Consider the following 15,110-nt stretch of genomic DNA (forward strand, 5'->3'; position numbering starts at 1 on the left):
ACACTCCTAGGATAAAAGCTTTTCTTTCCATTGGAACACAGTTGTTTTTCAACACTTCTAATGGATCTAAGTGATACAAAGAAAAAGTGGTAATGGCATCACCGGAAGATCATAGCACTTAAGTTGCTCAACTGGGTCATAAAGTTGCATAATGTAAGTATATGATGGTTGTTATGATGGGTTGTGATGCATTTACTTGCATAATAGTAAGATGGAAAGTGTACGATATGTTGTTTCCTCTGGTCATATTCTAAATCCATCTGTTTTAGACTCACTATTTTATGACAAAAGTCTAATGGAGACAAATAACCGTGCCTCTAGTCAAACTCTGGGTGACATTATTCACTAATGTGACTGTTATAATACCTTGCCATTCTTCCATCTACCAGAAGCTCTTTTAAGCAAAAGTAGCATGCCTCATTGTACAATGTTGTTGAAATGAATACATTCAGGCACCCCTGAAGCAGAAGAATTTGAAACAAATTTGGGGGCAAAAATATGCCATTTGGTATTACGGTACATCCCTTGACAAATGTAATTCGAACACCAGCCAGGATCTACAGCAGGGGTCTGAAACTTGTGGGTAGCGGCCAGCAACCATATTTTGCGGCCCCCTACTTGACACCAAGGTTTTGTGTTAGTGTGTTCCGTGCATCCTGGGCATTTTATGTTCATATTATTCAGTGGCAGGCGGAGCATTTGGGTACCTGGGCCTTCAGTGGGAACTTATTATTATTATTATTTTTCAACAGACACTGATTTTTAAAAAAATGATACGAAAAACTGCCATGCCACTGGCTCAAAGTGTCAATATTACCACTATGCCATGCTAGCAGGTACAATGTGGGGGAACTCCGACACATTAAGTGTCTGCCAGATTGCCACGACACTGTATCGCTAATGATAAAAGTCTTTTTATCTTTGAATACATCGTCACCAATAGGCCTGACCAACATTGCTGATTGAACTTTGAGTTTGCGACTAATTTCCACCTGTGATCGGCGGTACACCTTCCAAAATAGGCGCTCAGCCCAATGGAAAGAGCATCAATAGAATGGCATGGTGATGAAGGGTTCATACAACAGCAACCATACACTACAACATCACTTGGAACAGTTGAGAATCAATATTAATCTAATAACAATGTGACAAAAACATAAAACCTTTGAAGTAAAATACATCTACTCACCAGACATATCAATTCTTCGTCTTTGTCAGCCATTGTAGGCGTAATTTGGCTTGTTGAAGAGCTTTGTTCTGATCAACCAATCAGAAGGCAGAAAAGTACTGATGGCCCGAAGAGGCAAATCTGAAGTCTGATTGGCTAAAAAAAACAACACACAACCCCATTAATAATAGTGTATATGTGTGTATGTGACATGCACAGGTGAGCACTCCTGATTCTGAAGGCCTTGTGTGGTGGTGTTAGAGTAATCTTACTTTTTTGCCAGCTTTGGATCCTGCTGGGAACCCCAATGAATTTGTGGTGGGTTTGGCCCACTTCCCGGACCACAAAAGTGTAGTTTCAGCAACTTGAGAAAAATGTGATTTCACGACAGCCGCGGACCTGCAAAAACGGCCAAAAATCGATCCATCGGTAAAGTGGGATTTTTTGCCATCTTTGGGTCCTGCCAGGAACCCAAATTAATTTGTCGTGGGTTTGGTCCACCTCCCGGACAAAAAAAATGTTGTTTCAGCAACTTGAAAAAAAGATGATTTCACAAAAGCAGCGGTCCTGGAAAAACAGCCGAAACTTTACCTTTCGGAATAGTTGAGTTTTTTTGCCAACTTTGGGTCCAGCCGGGACACCCGATGAATGTGTGGTGGGTTTGAATCACCTCACGGACCAGAAAAGTGTCGTTTCAGCAACTTGAAAAAACAGGCAAAAATTAACCTGTCGGGAAAATGGTGTTTTTTGCCATCAGTGGGTCCTGCCGGGACCACCGACAAATGTGTGGTGGCTTTGGACCACCTCCTGGACTGGAAAAGTGCCGTTTCAGCAACTTGAAAAAAATGCGATTTTGCAAAAAAACTGAAAAAAATGGCGAAAATTGACCCCTCGGAAAAGTTGGGTTTTTTGCCATCTTTGGGTCCTGCCGGGACCCCCGATGAATGTGTGTGGGGTTTGGAGCACCTCCCGGGCCGGAAAAGTGTCGTTTCAGCAACTTGAAAAAATGAGATTGAGCGACAGCCTGAAAAAACGGGCGGAAATCGACCCGTCGGAAAAGTGGCGATTTTTTGCCATCTTTGGATCCTGCTGGGACCCCCGTTGAATGTGTGGTGGGTTTGGCCCACCTCCCCGACCGGAAAAGTGTCTTTTCAGCAACTTTAAAAAAATGCGATCTTTCGATGTGTGGCTTTTCTGCTCCGGGAGGGCCAAACCCACCACATAATAAAGACTGAAAAGATTGCATCATTTTTACTTTTTTTGGATTTCACAATCATTGATGCAGCCCACTGGCGACCAGTCCAGGGTGTACCCCGCCTGTCGCCCAAAGTCAGCTGGGATAGGCTCCAGCATACCCCCGCGACCCTAAAGAGGAGAAGCGGCATAGAAAATGGATGGATGGATGGATGGATGATGCAGCCCAGCCTCACCCAGACACCCAAACACACCCGGGTAAGTTGATTTTGAAACCACTGATCTACACGATCAATCAAAAAGTGTTATGCTTTTTCTTTGTCCTTTTGTACTGTATTTTTTTGTGATGCCACTACAGGGGGGTACCTGGGCAACAGTCCTGGCTGCTCAACACAATGTGGATGACAATCACATTATTGTCTATGTGAGGAGACTCACCTCCCAAGAACAAGCAAACCCCCTCCACATCCGTTCGTCAGAGGGTGAGCACAGTACTTTGTGTTTTATATTTAACATCAGCGATTCTATTTTTTTTTTTTATTACACTTGCATCTTGCATGACCATGTTCCAGTAAAATGTTACTGGAACATATTCTTTTTATGTCCATTATCTCCTATGACAAACTGATTCACAATCTGACCAAATTGTTCGCCCAACAGCATCCCGCAAATGATTATCTAGTGGTTCCACTGTGATGCATTGAAAAATTAATAATTAAATTGAGCATAATTCACAGGTTGTAGTGATGGTAAGTGTAACATAATGCATAATAAATCACCCTGATGGGGAACACTTATATTTTGTTGTGGGCCACAATGCACAAGCATGACCATTACTGATCACTGTAAACTGCTTGTTTAACACTCTTGTTGTTTGCCTGACTGTGCCTGTGCTCTACCTTGCACAGTGCTGCTATCTTATGGTGACACTTAAGCATTGCCATGCTTTGTCAACCAATTTGGTACATCTCTCTTTGGAAATAGTTAAATAATGAAAAGACTGAGTGTTATTACCTTATAAAAATCTAGACAATATGTATTATGTCAGTGAACATGCTGATGTTATCAGGGGCAACAAGGGGCCACACAGGAGCACCTTGGTAGTTGTGATAAATGCAGTTAAAAAGGCGTAACACTGTTTTTTTTGGCAGGAAAGACCAAAACTGCTTAAGAATTAGGTTTTTTTTAAGTATGCGATTTAAGCTGCGCTCATTGATGTTTTGAGGCCGCAACTTGTGATGAGTGTAGTTAATCACCATAAAGAATTTAGTTTGAATTATTTTCATTGAGTTTATCCTAATTAATGTGGGTTTTTTTCTGGAAAATTAGGGGAAGTACATATTGTATTTTGCGAAAATAGGTGGACACTACTAGAGGACACTAAAATAGTTGAGTCCATAAAAGCCATGGCGCCAAGCTCTTATGGACACACATGGACTGTCCTGAATTCCTTCTTTGCATGTTTTCTCTCTTTTACTTACTTTTTTCATCTCTTTCTGCAAAGGTTGCTGACTGAGTAAACAACAAATAAGATGGGCGCAGTAAATTGTAACCCTTAAAAGTCCCTTGGTGACGCCATTCGGCCTGCGTTTCTCTGCCTCTCCTAGGTGAAACCTAACACAGACGCCCTCGAAATGCCAGAGGGCGAGACGCAGTTCAGGGAATCTGTGAGCGGCGTCGTAAAGATAACTGACAATGTATGGATCTGCTAGCTCAACGGTTGCCATGGTTATACCTGAACACTGCTATGATAAGCAAGCAACAGGTCAGTGAAGGGGAAATAGTTTTGGATCAACAGTAAGATTCAGCACATCGCAGGCATGTTTTTGCACTTAGTGCCTTTAACTGGTCAAAGGTTCATTCTTTTCATAGAATACTTCATGCATTTGTGTTTACTTAACTTGGATGATGCATAATACATAATACTTGACAGTACAATAAAGTCTGGAAAACTGTACACTAAATAACTACAATTATTTTTAGATTTTTTGGTATTGTATGGATCGCTCTGATTAATACAAAATTTTAAGAAATATATTTAAGCAAACAATATAAATGACAAAAAAGTTTGCAAATAAGTCCCATGAAATTGTATTTAACAAACATACATTTTTTAATTTTGTAAATTAATTTAAAAAAAGGTCGTTGTGCCATAAGTGTTTCCGAAATTGTTTTTAAAACAGGTAAAATTCAACTGTACATTCATTGTAATAGTGCAAGTACGTCACACTGCATGAGTTCAGAACATCAGAAAAGAAAGTACTTTTTAAGAGTGCGTTGAGTAAAGCTGAAGTTATTGAAGTCTTATAAACATCTCTTGATTTGCATCAACTTCTATGTAAACTGCGCTGACAATCATAAATTCGCAATCATTTCCCAAAACAATGCACCCAAAAAAAGCAGCTGACCTGATATGTAAAACGTTGTCCTTTGTCACTGAATTACATCCAAATTAAACAACTGCCAGAAGTTAAAGTCTGTGCTGATCCAATCTAGGATCAAATATTTGCTTTCATCCTTCAGCTGATTTTGGTTCTCTTTTTGCATTTCTAAAAATGACCTTCAAAAAAACATGCTCCTAAATTTGAATACTTATTTATTTTCCTATCCGATCCCCCCCAAGTAGCGACCATGTGTTGAATCCTCCAGCCGAGGACATGAACACAAACATCTTCATGGCCGTCCAAGCATGGTTGCAACCTGACCTACTGTGAGACCTCAACAGGGTGTCCTGTCAGAACCGGAAAGGAAAACCAGAGTGGTCATTCATAAGAGATTAACATATGGAAGTGTCATTATTAAGAGGGTGGTTCAAGCTGAAGGTCACCACAAATCCCATCAGGAGAGGGAAACCAGGGCAAATTTGGCACTTTTCAAAAACTATTTACACTGTACTTTTAAAAAGTGTCTTCTACATCTCGTGCACTGTTTGCTCTTCATGTTGATTATGTATGGCATCCAGTGTGTACGAGTTGCATAACATTTCCTCAAACACAACTACTTAAACACATGGGTCACAGGGCAGGGCTCCAGACTGTGGCTAAACGGTCAGATTTTCATCTGTGCGACCAGATAAAAGTACGTCACGTATTGAGTTGACAAGGGACGCACTTTGTCCCTCATTACCGTGAGGATGAAAAATAGTCTGTAAAATGCGGAGTCAATTGACAACAGCTTGTCTCATTGCCGTTCGACTTTTCTGGCATCTTTGTTTACACACTTTCCGCCTAGCTAGCTAGTTTTCCACCTAGCCTCTGGTCCACAGACTCCAAATGTGACTTTTTTTTTTTTTTTACCAGCACGACATTTTGTCTTTAAAACATAAAAGCAATGTGGTAGTTCAGAGCTCGTTTTTGTCCCATGGGGAAACACGTTCATGTGGTACGTGCTAACTTACTTTTTTAGTGCCACTTAACAACCTTACTCTCTTGTTATCATCATAATTATGTCTTTGTCTTCAAAACACACAACTACAGTTTAACAGTTTAACATAAACATGTAGTGTATCCAGCTTTAAGCTAGTGACGCTATCACAGGCATCTCCAACAGGTAGCTTATGAGCTAAAAGGTAGTTCGCTAGCTGATGTTGAGTAGCTCACCAAAGAATATTTGCTTCAACTCTTAATATTTATTCTAACTGTTCAGTTCAGATATGATGCCTGTATTATGTGATGTATTGATGTGCTTTGTAAATAAAGTACATTTCAAATGTTGCCCCCCACATAAAACACAAATAGCTCACCTCTCCGTTCTGTTTGTCCAAGTAGCTTCAATAATGCTGGAAGTTGGATACACCTGTGCTACTGTGACTGGACACTGAATCAATACTGTTTATACTGTCCTGCTTAAGCAGGACAGATCTTTTTTTTTTATCATCGCTTCTGAAATTTCTCCACAGTCTGGTGGATGGGAGCCCTTGTTTTAAATAGAACTATGTTTGAGTTCAACATATGATGATAATGATAACGATTAAGCTGTTACTGTAGGTGTGATGAGAGGCTGGCAGTTTCTGGTGTACAGTAAATATTGGAGGAGTAATAAATAATTGTGCATAACATGACATGTTATGATGGCTGAAATCACATGATGTGACTTCATTTTAAGGTGTATATGATGCCACCAAAGAGGCCTTCCAGAAGCTGGGGACAGGAACAGGGTGGTTAGAAAAGACGGTCATTTATCAAGTATTTATCAGTAATACAGTGAAACTGAGAGGAAATGTGAATATTTTCTTTGCAAGCCCCTACATTTTCTGTTTGCGCTCACATTAGGGGCCACCGTGCTCCTAGTAAAAAAAAGTTAGTCTGGAGCCCTGCCACAGGGTGTAGGATAATCACTGAAAATACCCATATTTTTGTATTACTAGCATTGTAATGTAACGCACTGCCCTGCAATTAATGTTATTACCGAACTCTGTGTCCTCTTATGCTGTAAATTGTGTATGTATATCCGTCATCACCGTCCGAATTCCGTCGGTAGTACCAGGCATCGACTCACATAAAATCGTTTAGGTTCTCAAACGCCAGTCTCTGTGGAGTGTCATGGCACTGCCGCTAACGACATTCAATTCACAAATGAAGAAGACAAAGCCAGGGGGAGAATTTAATCCTGATATAAGTCCACACAAAGTCAATCAAACTAGAGTCCAATTTTTGGGGAAATCTGTATATAAATCTACCAGTCTCCTACAACTTTTCTTTGTTCACATCGGCAACTCTCGTGTTGACGCGCGATGACGTCTCACCCGCACAAGATGCACGTTGGCTAACTAGTTATGTTATCAGATGGATACAGATGGATGGAGCGTTGCAGGAAAGATGACTGCTCTCCAAGACATACAATAAGTACTGTCAAACTTATGCGCTAAAAAGCCTTTTTTTCTCGTTTGTATGCATCGTAACTCCGCTCTTCAACTCCGCTTTTCAAGTTATTTTGAACGCAAACAAACAAACAAACAGACTAGACAAGCACTCGAAGAACACAGACCTCCGCCTCGCGCTATACTTCACAAAACGCAGAGAAGCCACTTTCTCTGTGTTTGCTAACCCTGTCACTCTAGTTGAGCTGAGCCGGGTATGCACACACTCCAGTTTACAGTAAGCAACAACAAGCACAATTTATACTAAAATCAAATGTAAAACATTGTTGGATTTGGATTTTTCAATAAACACCATAAATATACCGCCAAGATTGCAAAGCCTGTTATGTTGAATGAAAACAAAAAAAGAGGGGGTGTATTGGAATTTGTGCAGCGATCGCGTTGTTAACACATACCTGCATCCACAGGGGGCTACACGCACTATGATGACTCAAAGGTGGACCAAGGTATCACTGGTCCCATTGTACTGTGGTTCTTATGAAGTCCAGAGCAATAACGCCAGTGGATATAGTGTTTACTATCCAGCAATTGCCCAAGTGACCCTATGTAAAATTTACACAAAGTACGTAGCGCCACAGGCGTACACGTCATATCCACTCACGTATACTATACATCAATAAATAGAAATACAGATACAATAAAACAAATAAAATAAAACATAAAATGCCGTGCTCTCTTGGAGTTAAATAAAGTTTAAAATATGCACCCCATGTAGGCGTGGTCTTCTTCTTCTTCTTTTTGTTTATCGTGGGTTGCAACCAACGTTTAGCTGCATACCGCCACCTACTGTACCGGAATGTAGTCGCGTTGTGCACATACGGAGTGACAACCCGGTAGTCACAATCTTCCATCACAGAAAATACACAAAGAAATGGATATGATTCCACTTTCAAGTTAAAGGAGAGGGATTTAGCTGTCAGAGAAGGAACTGCACAACTTTTGCACAAGTCTGTCGGTGGATCCTTACAGAGTGGAGCAGAAAAAACATCAACTCTCTGGCTGGGACTACTGCCAGATGAAGCAGAGGACACAGAACACACGCAGAACAGAGAACACACCGAAAGAGAGAGCGAGAGAGACAGACAATGTGTGTGACGAAGGAATTATGACACTGTTTAGTTCTGACATGGAAGAGGAAGACTTTCGTGGTTTTAGTTCCCAAGAGGACGGCGATGAATGACTTTTCTGTTTGGCTACTGTTATCTGTGTTACATGCACTATTCGGCACTGTTCAACTAGCCGTGTACAGTTCTGAACTATTTAAATAGCTGTGTTGCACCACTGTTTGGAAAAGAAAACATTTTTAAAATTAAAAGTTCAACAAATATTTCTGTGTAACATATTCCTGTGCACTAAAGATCCCATTTTATGACATGGCCACTTGCGGCTTATAATCCAGTGAGGCTTATATATGTACAAATCTGTTTTTTCCTCTAAATTTAGTGGGTGTGGCTTATACACCACAATTTACGGTTGTTGTTGGGATCTATCAGCATACACACGCAAATAAATACACTTTTCTCCGGGTACCCCGGTTTCCTCCCACATTCCAAAAACATGCATGTTAGGTTAATTGACGACTCTCAATTGTCCATAGGTATGAACGTGAGAGTGAATGGTTGTTTGTCTGTATGTGCCCTGCGATTAAGTGGCGACCAGTCCAGGATGTACCCCGCCTCTCGCCCACAATCAACTGGGATAGGCTCCAGCATACCCAGTGAGGACAAGCGGCATAGGGGATGGATGGATGGATGGAGCCTTTTGGCGGGCCATCATTGTAAATGAGAAGCTGTTCTCAATTGATCTTACCTGGTAAAATAAAGATGAAATAAAAATAAAAAGTTAATTAGTTAATACGATCGCTCCCCCACAAGCTGATGATAGCCTCACGAGTGCCGTTGGCCATCAGAGGGTAAAACCAGGGCAGCAAAGCCAACTCGCCCAGAGCAGCGAGGCTAGTGGGAACAGGGAGAGCGAGGCGGAAGTGTCGGCCGTCATGCCAATGACAGTGCAGCTGGTCTGCTTGACTAAAATGACAGCATTTGGGATGCAGCTCTTTTAATAAGATTAAAAAAAATGCCATTTACAAATTACATTGCATGTTAGTGTGAATCAAATTTTTTTTTCCTGCAACCCAATCCAAAATACAGTTCAAAAACACCTTAATAGTAATCACTACATTTTCAGTCCATCCACTGCCACCCACAAAAAGATCACAGCCTTGAGTCCACCATCTCAGCTCATGGATACAGAAAATAAACCACGAATGAGAGATTTGTGGTGGCCTCCCATGGTGTCAAAGCCTTGTGGCCGGCAAACTCCTGTCTTGTTCAACACATCATACGTATAGGTGCATTCTTTGGGCAATGTCATATAAACTAAAGACAATCATTTATTACAAACACATGTACAAGAAAATGGAATAGATCTGGAACGGTTCCTCAGTTATTGCCTGACTTGAGCTGGGAGCATCTGCCGCAACAGTCCACACCATGTGGCGACAGAAGCCATTAAATGTACAACTTCATGCTATAAAGCAACTCTTTTCACTTCAGCGACATTTTGGATTCGCTGATCTCCTTTTACAAACAAAAAGTCATGTGTGAAATGACATCATTTCCCTACGGTCACATTCATAAAGCTGAATTTGCACTTTGGGTGGGAAAGGTTTGGATCCTTGACTTGTCCATATGGTTGTCAGGTGTTGAGACTTTGAGCCGTCAAGACATGTACACACTCATTCATTAGTTCTAAACTTTGTCTTAATTAAGAATAATTACTTTTAAAAAATTGGCTTTAAATGAATAATTATGTCAAGTTGACTAAGCTAGAGACTAGGAGACTAGAAACTAATATTTCAATGTAGCTGTTGATGCCATTGCAATGCAACGTGGCAGCCTCCAGGGCTGAAATGTTTCTTTAAACAAAATCTTCAAACTTGTCAGAACACTCAGAGTTTAGACAGTTTAAAAGTGTTTTAGCAGTGGCGTGCAGTCAGGGCCAGCAAAGCCTTCTCTGCTGGCCTAACTGACCTACATTTCAAACTTAAATTGTAGTATTTGTTCCATTAAATATTATACTGCATATACACTGCTCAAAAAATAAAGGGAACACTAAAATAACACATCCTAGATCAGAATTAATGAAATATTCTTATTAAATACTTTTGTCTTTACATTTACATTGAATGTGCTGGCAACAAAATCAAACAAAAATTATCAAAGGAATCAAATTTACTAACCCATGGACGTCTGGGTTTGGAGTCACGCTCAAAATTGAAGTGGAAAAACACACCACCTGTTGTCTATTCCATTTGCTCAACAGATTGTGAAAATGATTCCTAAGTGGACAGTTTGAATAATGAACTTTGGACTGAGTGTGAATTGAGTGTTCCCCTTTTTTTGAGCAGCGTATTTATTCCCAACAGTCTATAATCTTCATTTCGTAGTGTGTTTCTTGGCTGCAGTGCTTCCAGAAGTTTATGTTTATGTTGGATTTTTTTTTTTTTGTCCAATCAGATTTCAGCTTCTGTGTGTTACCGTATCAATGTAATCTTTACCTGGGGCCTTCAAAATCAGCAGAGTTGGCCCCTGTCACGAACACACCCTTTTTTTTTAACAAATCAGACTTCTGATTTGCCTCTCACGGTCAGCTTGCAGGCCCTCAGTTGTGACTGGTTGATCAGAACAAAACTGTTCAACATAAGTTACGCCCACAGTAGCTGACTGAGGAGGAGGAAATTGACATCTCTGATGAGTAGATGCATTTTCCTTAAAATGTTTTATATGTTTTCATGTTATTAGATACATATTGATTGTGAACTGCTTCAGATGATGTGGTGTAGATGTTTGGAGTTGTCTGAATCTTTAATCACTGAAACATTATATTTATGCTTGTCACATCTGGCTGAGCGCCAACTTTACAAGCACCGGTGTACTGCCAATCACCGGTGGAAGTTAGTAACGGATTCAAAGTTACTACGAGTAATGTAAGTCCGGCATATTGGTGTCTGTGTATCCGGAGATAAGGAGACTTATATATTTATTGATAGAATTGGTATTGTGGTAATCTTAAGGCGTACCTGCATGGCGCATCACTAATGACTCTGTCGCGCCACACGGTGACGCTGGTTTTATTCCTAACAGTCTTCATTTAGTCGAATATCTCTTGGATGCACTGCTTCCAGTAGTGTATACAGTATGTACAGTATGTTCGATTTTTTTTCCCCCCTTTCTCTAAGCTCCTGAATGCCGCAGTGGTAATGATGCCTGTGCTCCAACATTCCAACAACCAACATTTAAAACCTTTATTGGCTGTCAGTTCTTGGTTCCAAAAAAAAAAAAAAAAGTCCCCGCTGACGGCCACAGTACTAAATGCACTGTTGGTCAGATGTGGCATCATGTTCAAATTTTCCATAAGTAAAAACACATAACGTGCACACATTTCAAGTTGAACCTAATTTGTGGTGCATCATCATCAAGTGTTAGCAGTATTTCGGTTGCCAAAATGTGCAATATGAGAGTGTGAAAACATGAGAAAATCATCTCTGTGTTACGAGCGAGAGGAATTGCAGGGAAGCTGCTAGTTCTTCCAACAACTGACCCACACAGCCATGATGGTTTTGTTGCATGGTGACATGATGTCAGGCTGTCCAACTTCTGGGCGGTATTCTCTGTGTGGGCCGACCACCTTGACAAAGTACATGAACCCCTACAGCAGGTTCCGACAGCACCTGGCAGTCGAAGCTATGATCACGGTGGAAGTGACTTTGTTTGGAAAAGACAGTGTCAAACCCCATTTTAAAGTGGCGGTCAAACATTTCCTCCCACTGGACAGGCTGTATTTGAGCATGACATATGGTGCAACGTACTCACACTTCCTCTGGAGGGTCAGACAGTGTTAAGTCATCAGTCTATTTCTCTCTCCTCATCCTCACATTACGACATTTTTGTTTTTCTTCCATATGCTCCCCCTGAGTGCCTTCAGCTCAGATATTTCACAGATAGTATGAATGTGCGTACTTCCCACCTCAATCTGATATCACACACAAACTGAACCAGGACAGCAAATAAGGCTTTATACATATCCGTTTTTAAGATGTATTGGCATTTAGTTTTTGTTGACAGAGAGAAAAAAGAAATACCTTTTGGAATTTCATTGTACAGTATTTAATACAAAATAATGTCCGAAGATTCATACTACAGTGGCTTGTAGTAGCATTTCAGTCCTGCTTTAGTGGTCCGGTAATATTAGCGGACCAGCCAGGACACTTTTTTTAGCGTTTTTTTTTAACACTTAACAGTTTTTATCTCAGCTCATGATAGTGATTTGGCCCATTTTAGCTACTAACGCTAGTTATATTTGAATGCATAGTATTATGACTCCAAATTGTTGGTCGCTTCTCTGACCGAGGGATGTTTACGTGTATACCTGTGATTCTTAACTAAGGCACCGCAAGCGCCCTCAGAAAATATCTATTTTGAAGACGTTGAGTTACGGACCTGCCAACATGTACGTTTTTCATACTGTGCATGCATTTTTGAATGCATGTATGTTACGCTGCTCTCTAGGTAGCATTTGCGCTTTCAGTTTCGAGTTGCCACAGCAATCTGCATGTAGGTGGACTGTCAAGCTCTCAGCGAATCAGAGTGCTCCCTGTATAATTGCCTCCAGCAGCTGCCATTCCTAGAAAATGCAATGTGGAGTTTACTTCAATTCAGTCAATGCCTCAAAACATTCAGGAATTACCATCACATCTGCCGCTGCTTCTTCATGTGCATCCATTGTTGTCCGTCAATACAAGCAGCATTTTTTGAAAATGAATTACCTGATGGTTTGGTTACCTGACGGCCATTTCTCATGACACAAACCAAAAGGCTCTGTTGCCTTAAAAGCAGGGGTGTCCAAAGTGCTGCCCAGAGGCCATTTGCGGCTGGTAGCTCGTCTTTTTCTTGGCCCATTGAACAATGTAGAATTTGTTGGGGGGGTTTTTAAACATCAATGTACAAAATAATAAATAAATGCTTGCACGCTCAAACAAGCAAATGAAGGCAACATCAAATCTGGAGCATAAATTATGGATAAGTTTGTTAAGAGGGGAACATAGAAAGGGAGTTATAAGAGATAATAACATTTAGTTGGCACTCTTATTGTTCATTTGTCACATACATGAGCAATTTCTGGTTCTGATGTGCAAAAATAAAACTGCTGAAGAAAGTTTGAAATCAATTGGCAGACTGTAAGGCTGTATTTTCGTTTGCACATTACTTACATTTTATTGACAGTTTATCTGTTTAGGAAAACATTGTTCTTGTTCTTTTAGAAGCTTGATCAGTTCCAGGAATCGATAGCCTGTTGCATACATGTGCTGATTTATGTTCCAGTGATAATATATTTGACAAGGCTAAGGCTTGTCAAACTGTAGATTAGAATACAATTATTGAATAGTTATTGTTATAGAATAGTTAGTTATTGAATACAAACCAAATCAAGACTAAAATTGCCGGTTTGGTGTTAATATCTGAATGGGCCCTGGGCACCTCTGGAGAAGTTAGGCCCTGAGGTGAAAAGGTTAAGAACCCCTGGTGTAAATGAGAGAGTGATGAGTGAAAGCCATGAACACCAAGCAAGTGGAGTGTTTTCCATTTAAAATGTATTGGCTGTATAAGTAAGTTATATTTACAACAAGTGGTGTGTCAGTGTTTAAGTGTGTCAGGAAATAAAAAGTTTAGTAAGTAAGGAGATTTTGGTCATGAACACGTAAAGTGGTGCAATATTTCCATACAAAGAAGCTTTGATTGATATATATAAAAGCATTAACATTTTATGGTCAAACTGAAAAAAAGAAAATACTGTAATTCTGGGTTTTTCAAAGTGCGGCACAGTGAGCCTCCCCTGAGAACGCAACGTGTGTGTGGACTCATCGGAAAACTGACTTTCTGGAGGATATTTTGTTTTTGTTTAACTGTTGCAAATAAAATGAATTGGCTTTGCCTTTAAACATCACTGAAGTTAGTTTTTCCTTATTTTTCCCAAACTTCAGCGTTTTCTGGCACCCCTCAGGGTAGACCTGCCATACACTTTGAAAGCTGCTGCTGTAACTGATTGGCTTTTCATTGACTTTGCACATATTTTTATTGGAGGAGTCCATGTTTTTAATTATTTAAGGTGTTTGTCATTTCCAAACAGTAACTTGTCATAGAGACCGTAGGAAAAATTGCAGTAAATTGCATTAAATGTAAACACTCACAAAAAAAAAAAAGAAATGCGGGATGCATACTGTATCAGAAGAAAATCATGACTATATCGTTTAAAGTACAGTATTTTTAAGCTATTATACAGTGAGTGTTTTGTGATGTGGTTCAACTTGAATTGAGCCAACGAAAAAGTGAAGGCAAGAGACTCTAACTGTTGGCAGCCTCATTTGTCTCAGGTTGTGCTTTAAGAAGCCCGGTGGAGAATTAATGAGGCAGCACAGTCTGCAAACACAACCACACAGTCAAGGTCCACATTCTTCAACTTGCGTAGACAAACTGTATTTGAGGAGCACATTCTCTTTCACATACCAGAATGTGGCAATATATATAAAATACCGTGTATACTGTGGCTAGATGGAAAGTAGAGTTGGGCAATCCTGGAAATTTTTGTATCGATTGTACAAGTGATACCAAGTAAATATAGGCCCAGTATTACGTTTTACTTGAAATTTCTTAAGAACCTTGAATGGTTTTGTGATTTTGCCTTTAATTTGTTGATAGTGATTATAATCAGAATGAAACATCAGAATGAAGTTTTGGTGTTTAAAAAAAAGGCTGTGTGATACTACTCTACCCACCAGGGTAGATTGTTTTTCGGGCGTCATGTCGCGTA

The sequence above is a fragment of the Dunckerocampus dactyliophorus genome, chromosome 7 (genome assembly GCF_027744805.1).
Source record: "Dunckerocampus dactyliophorus isolate RoL2022-P2 chromosome 7, RoL_Ddac_1.1, whole genome shotgun sequence".
NCBI lineage: Eukaryota > Metazoa > Chordata > Actinopteri > Syngnathiformes > Syngnathidae > Dunckerocampus > Dunckerocampus dactyliophorus.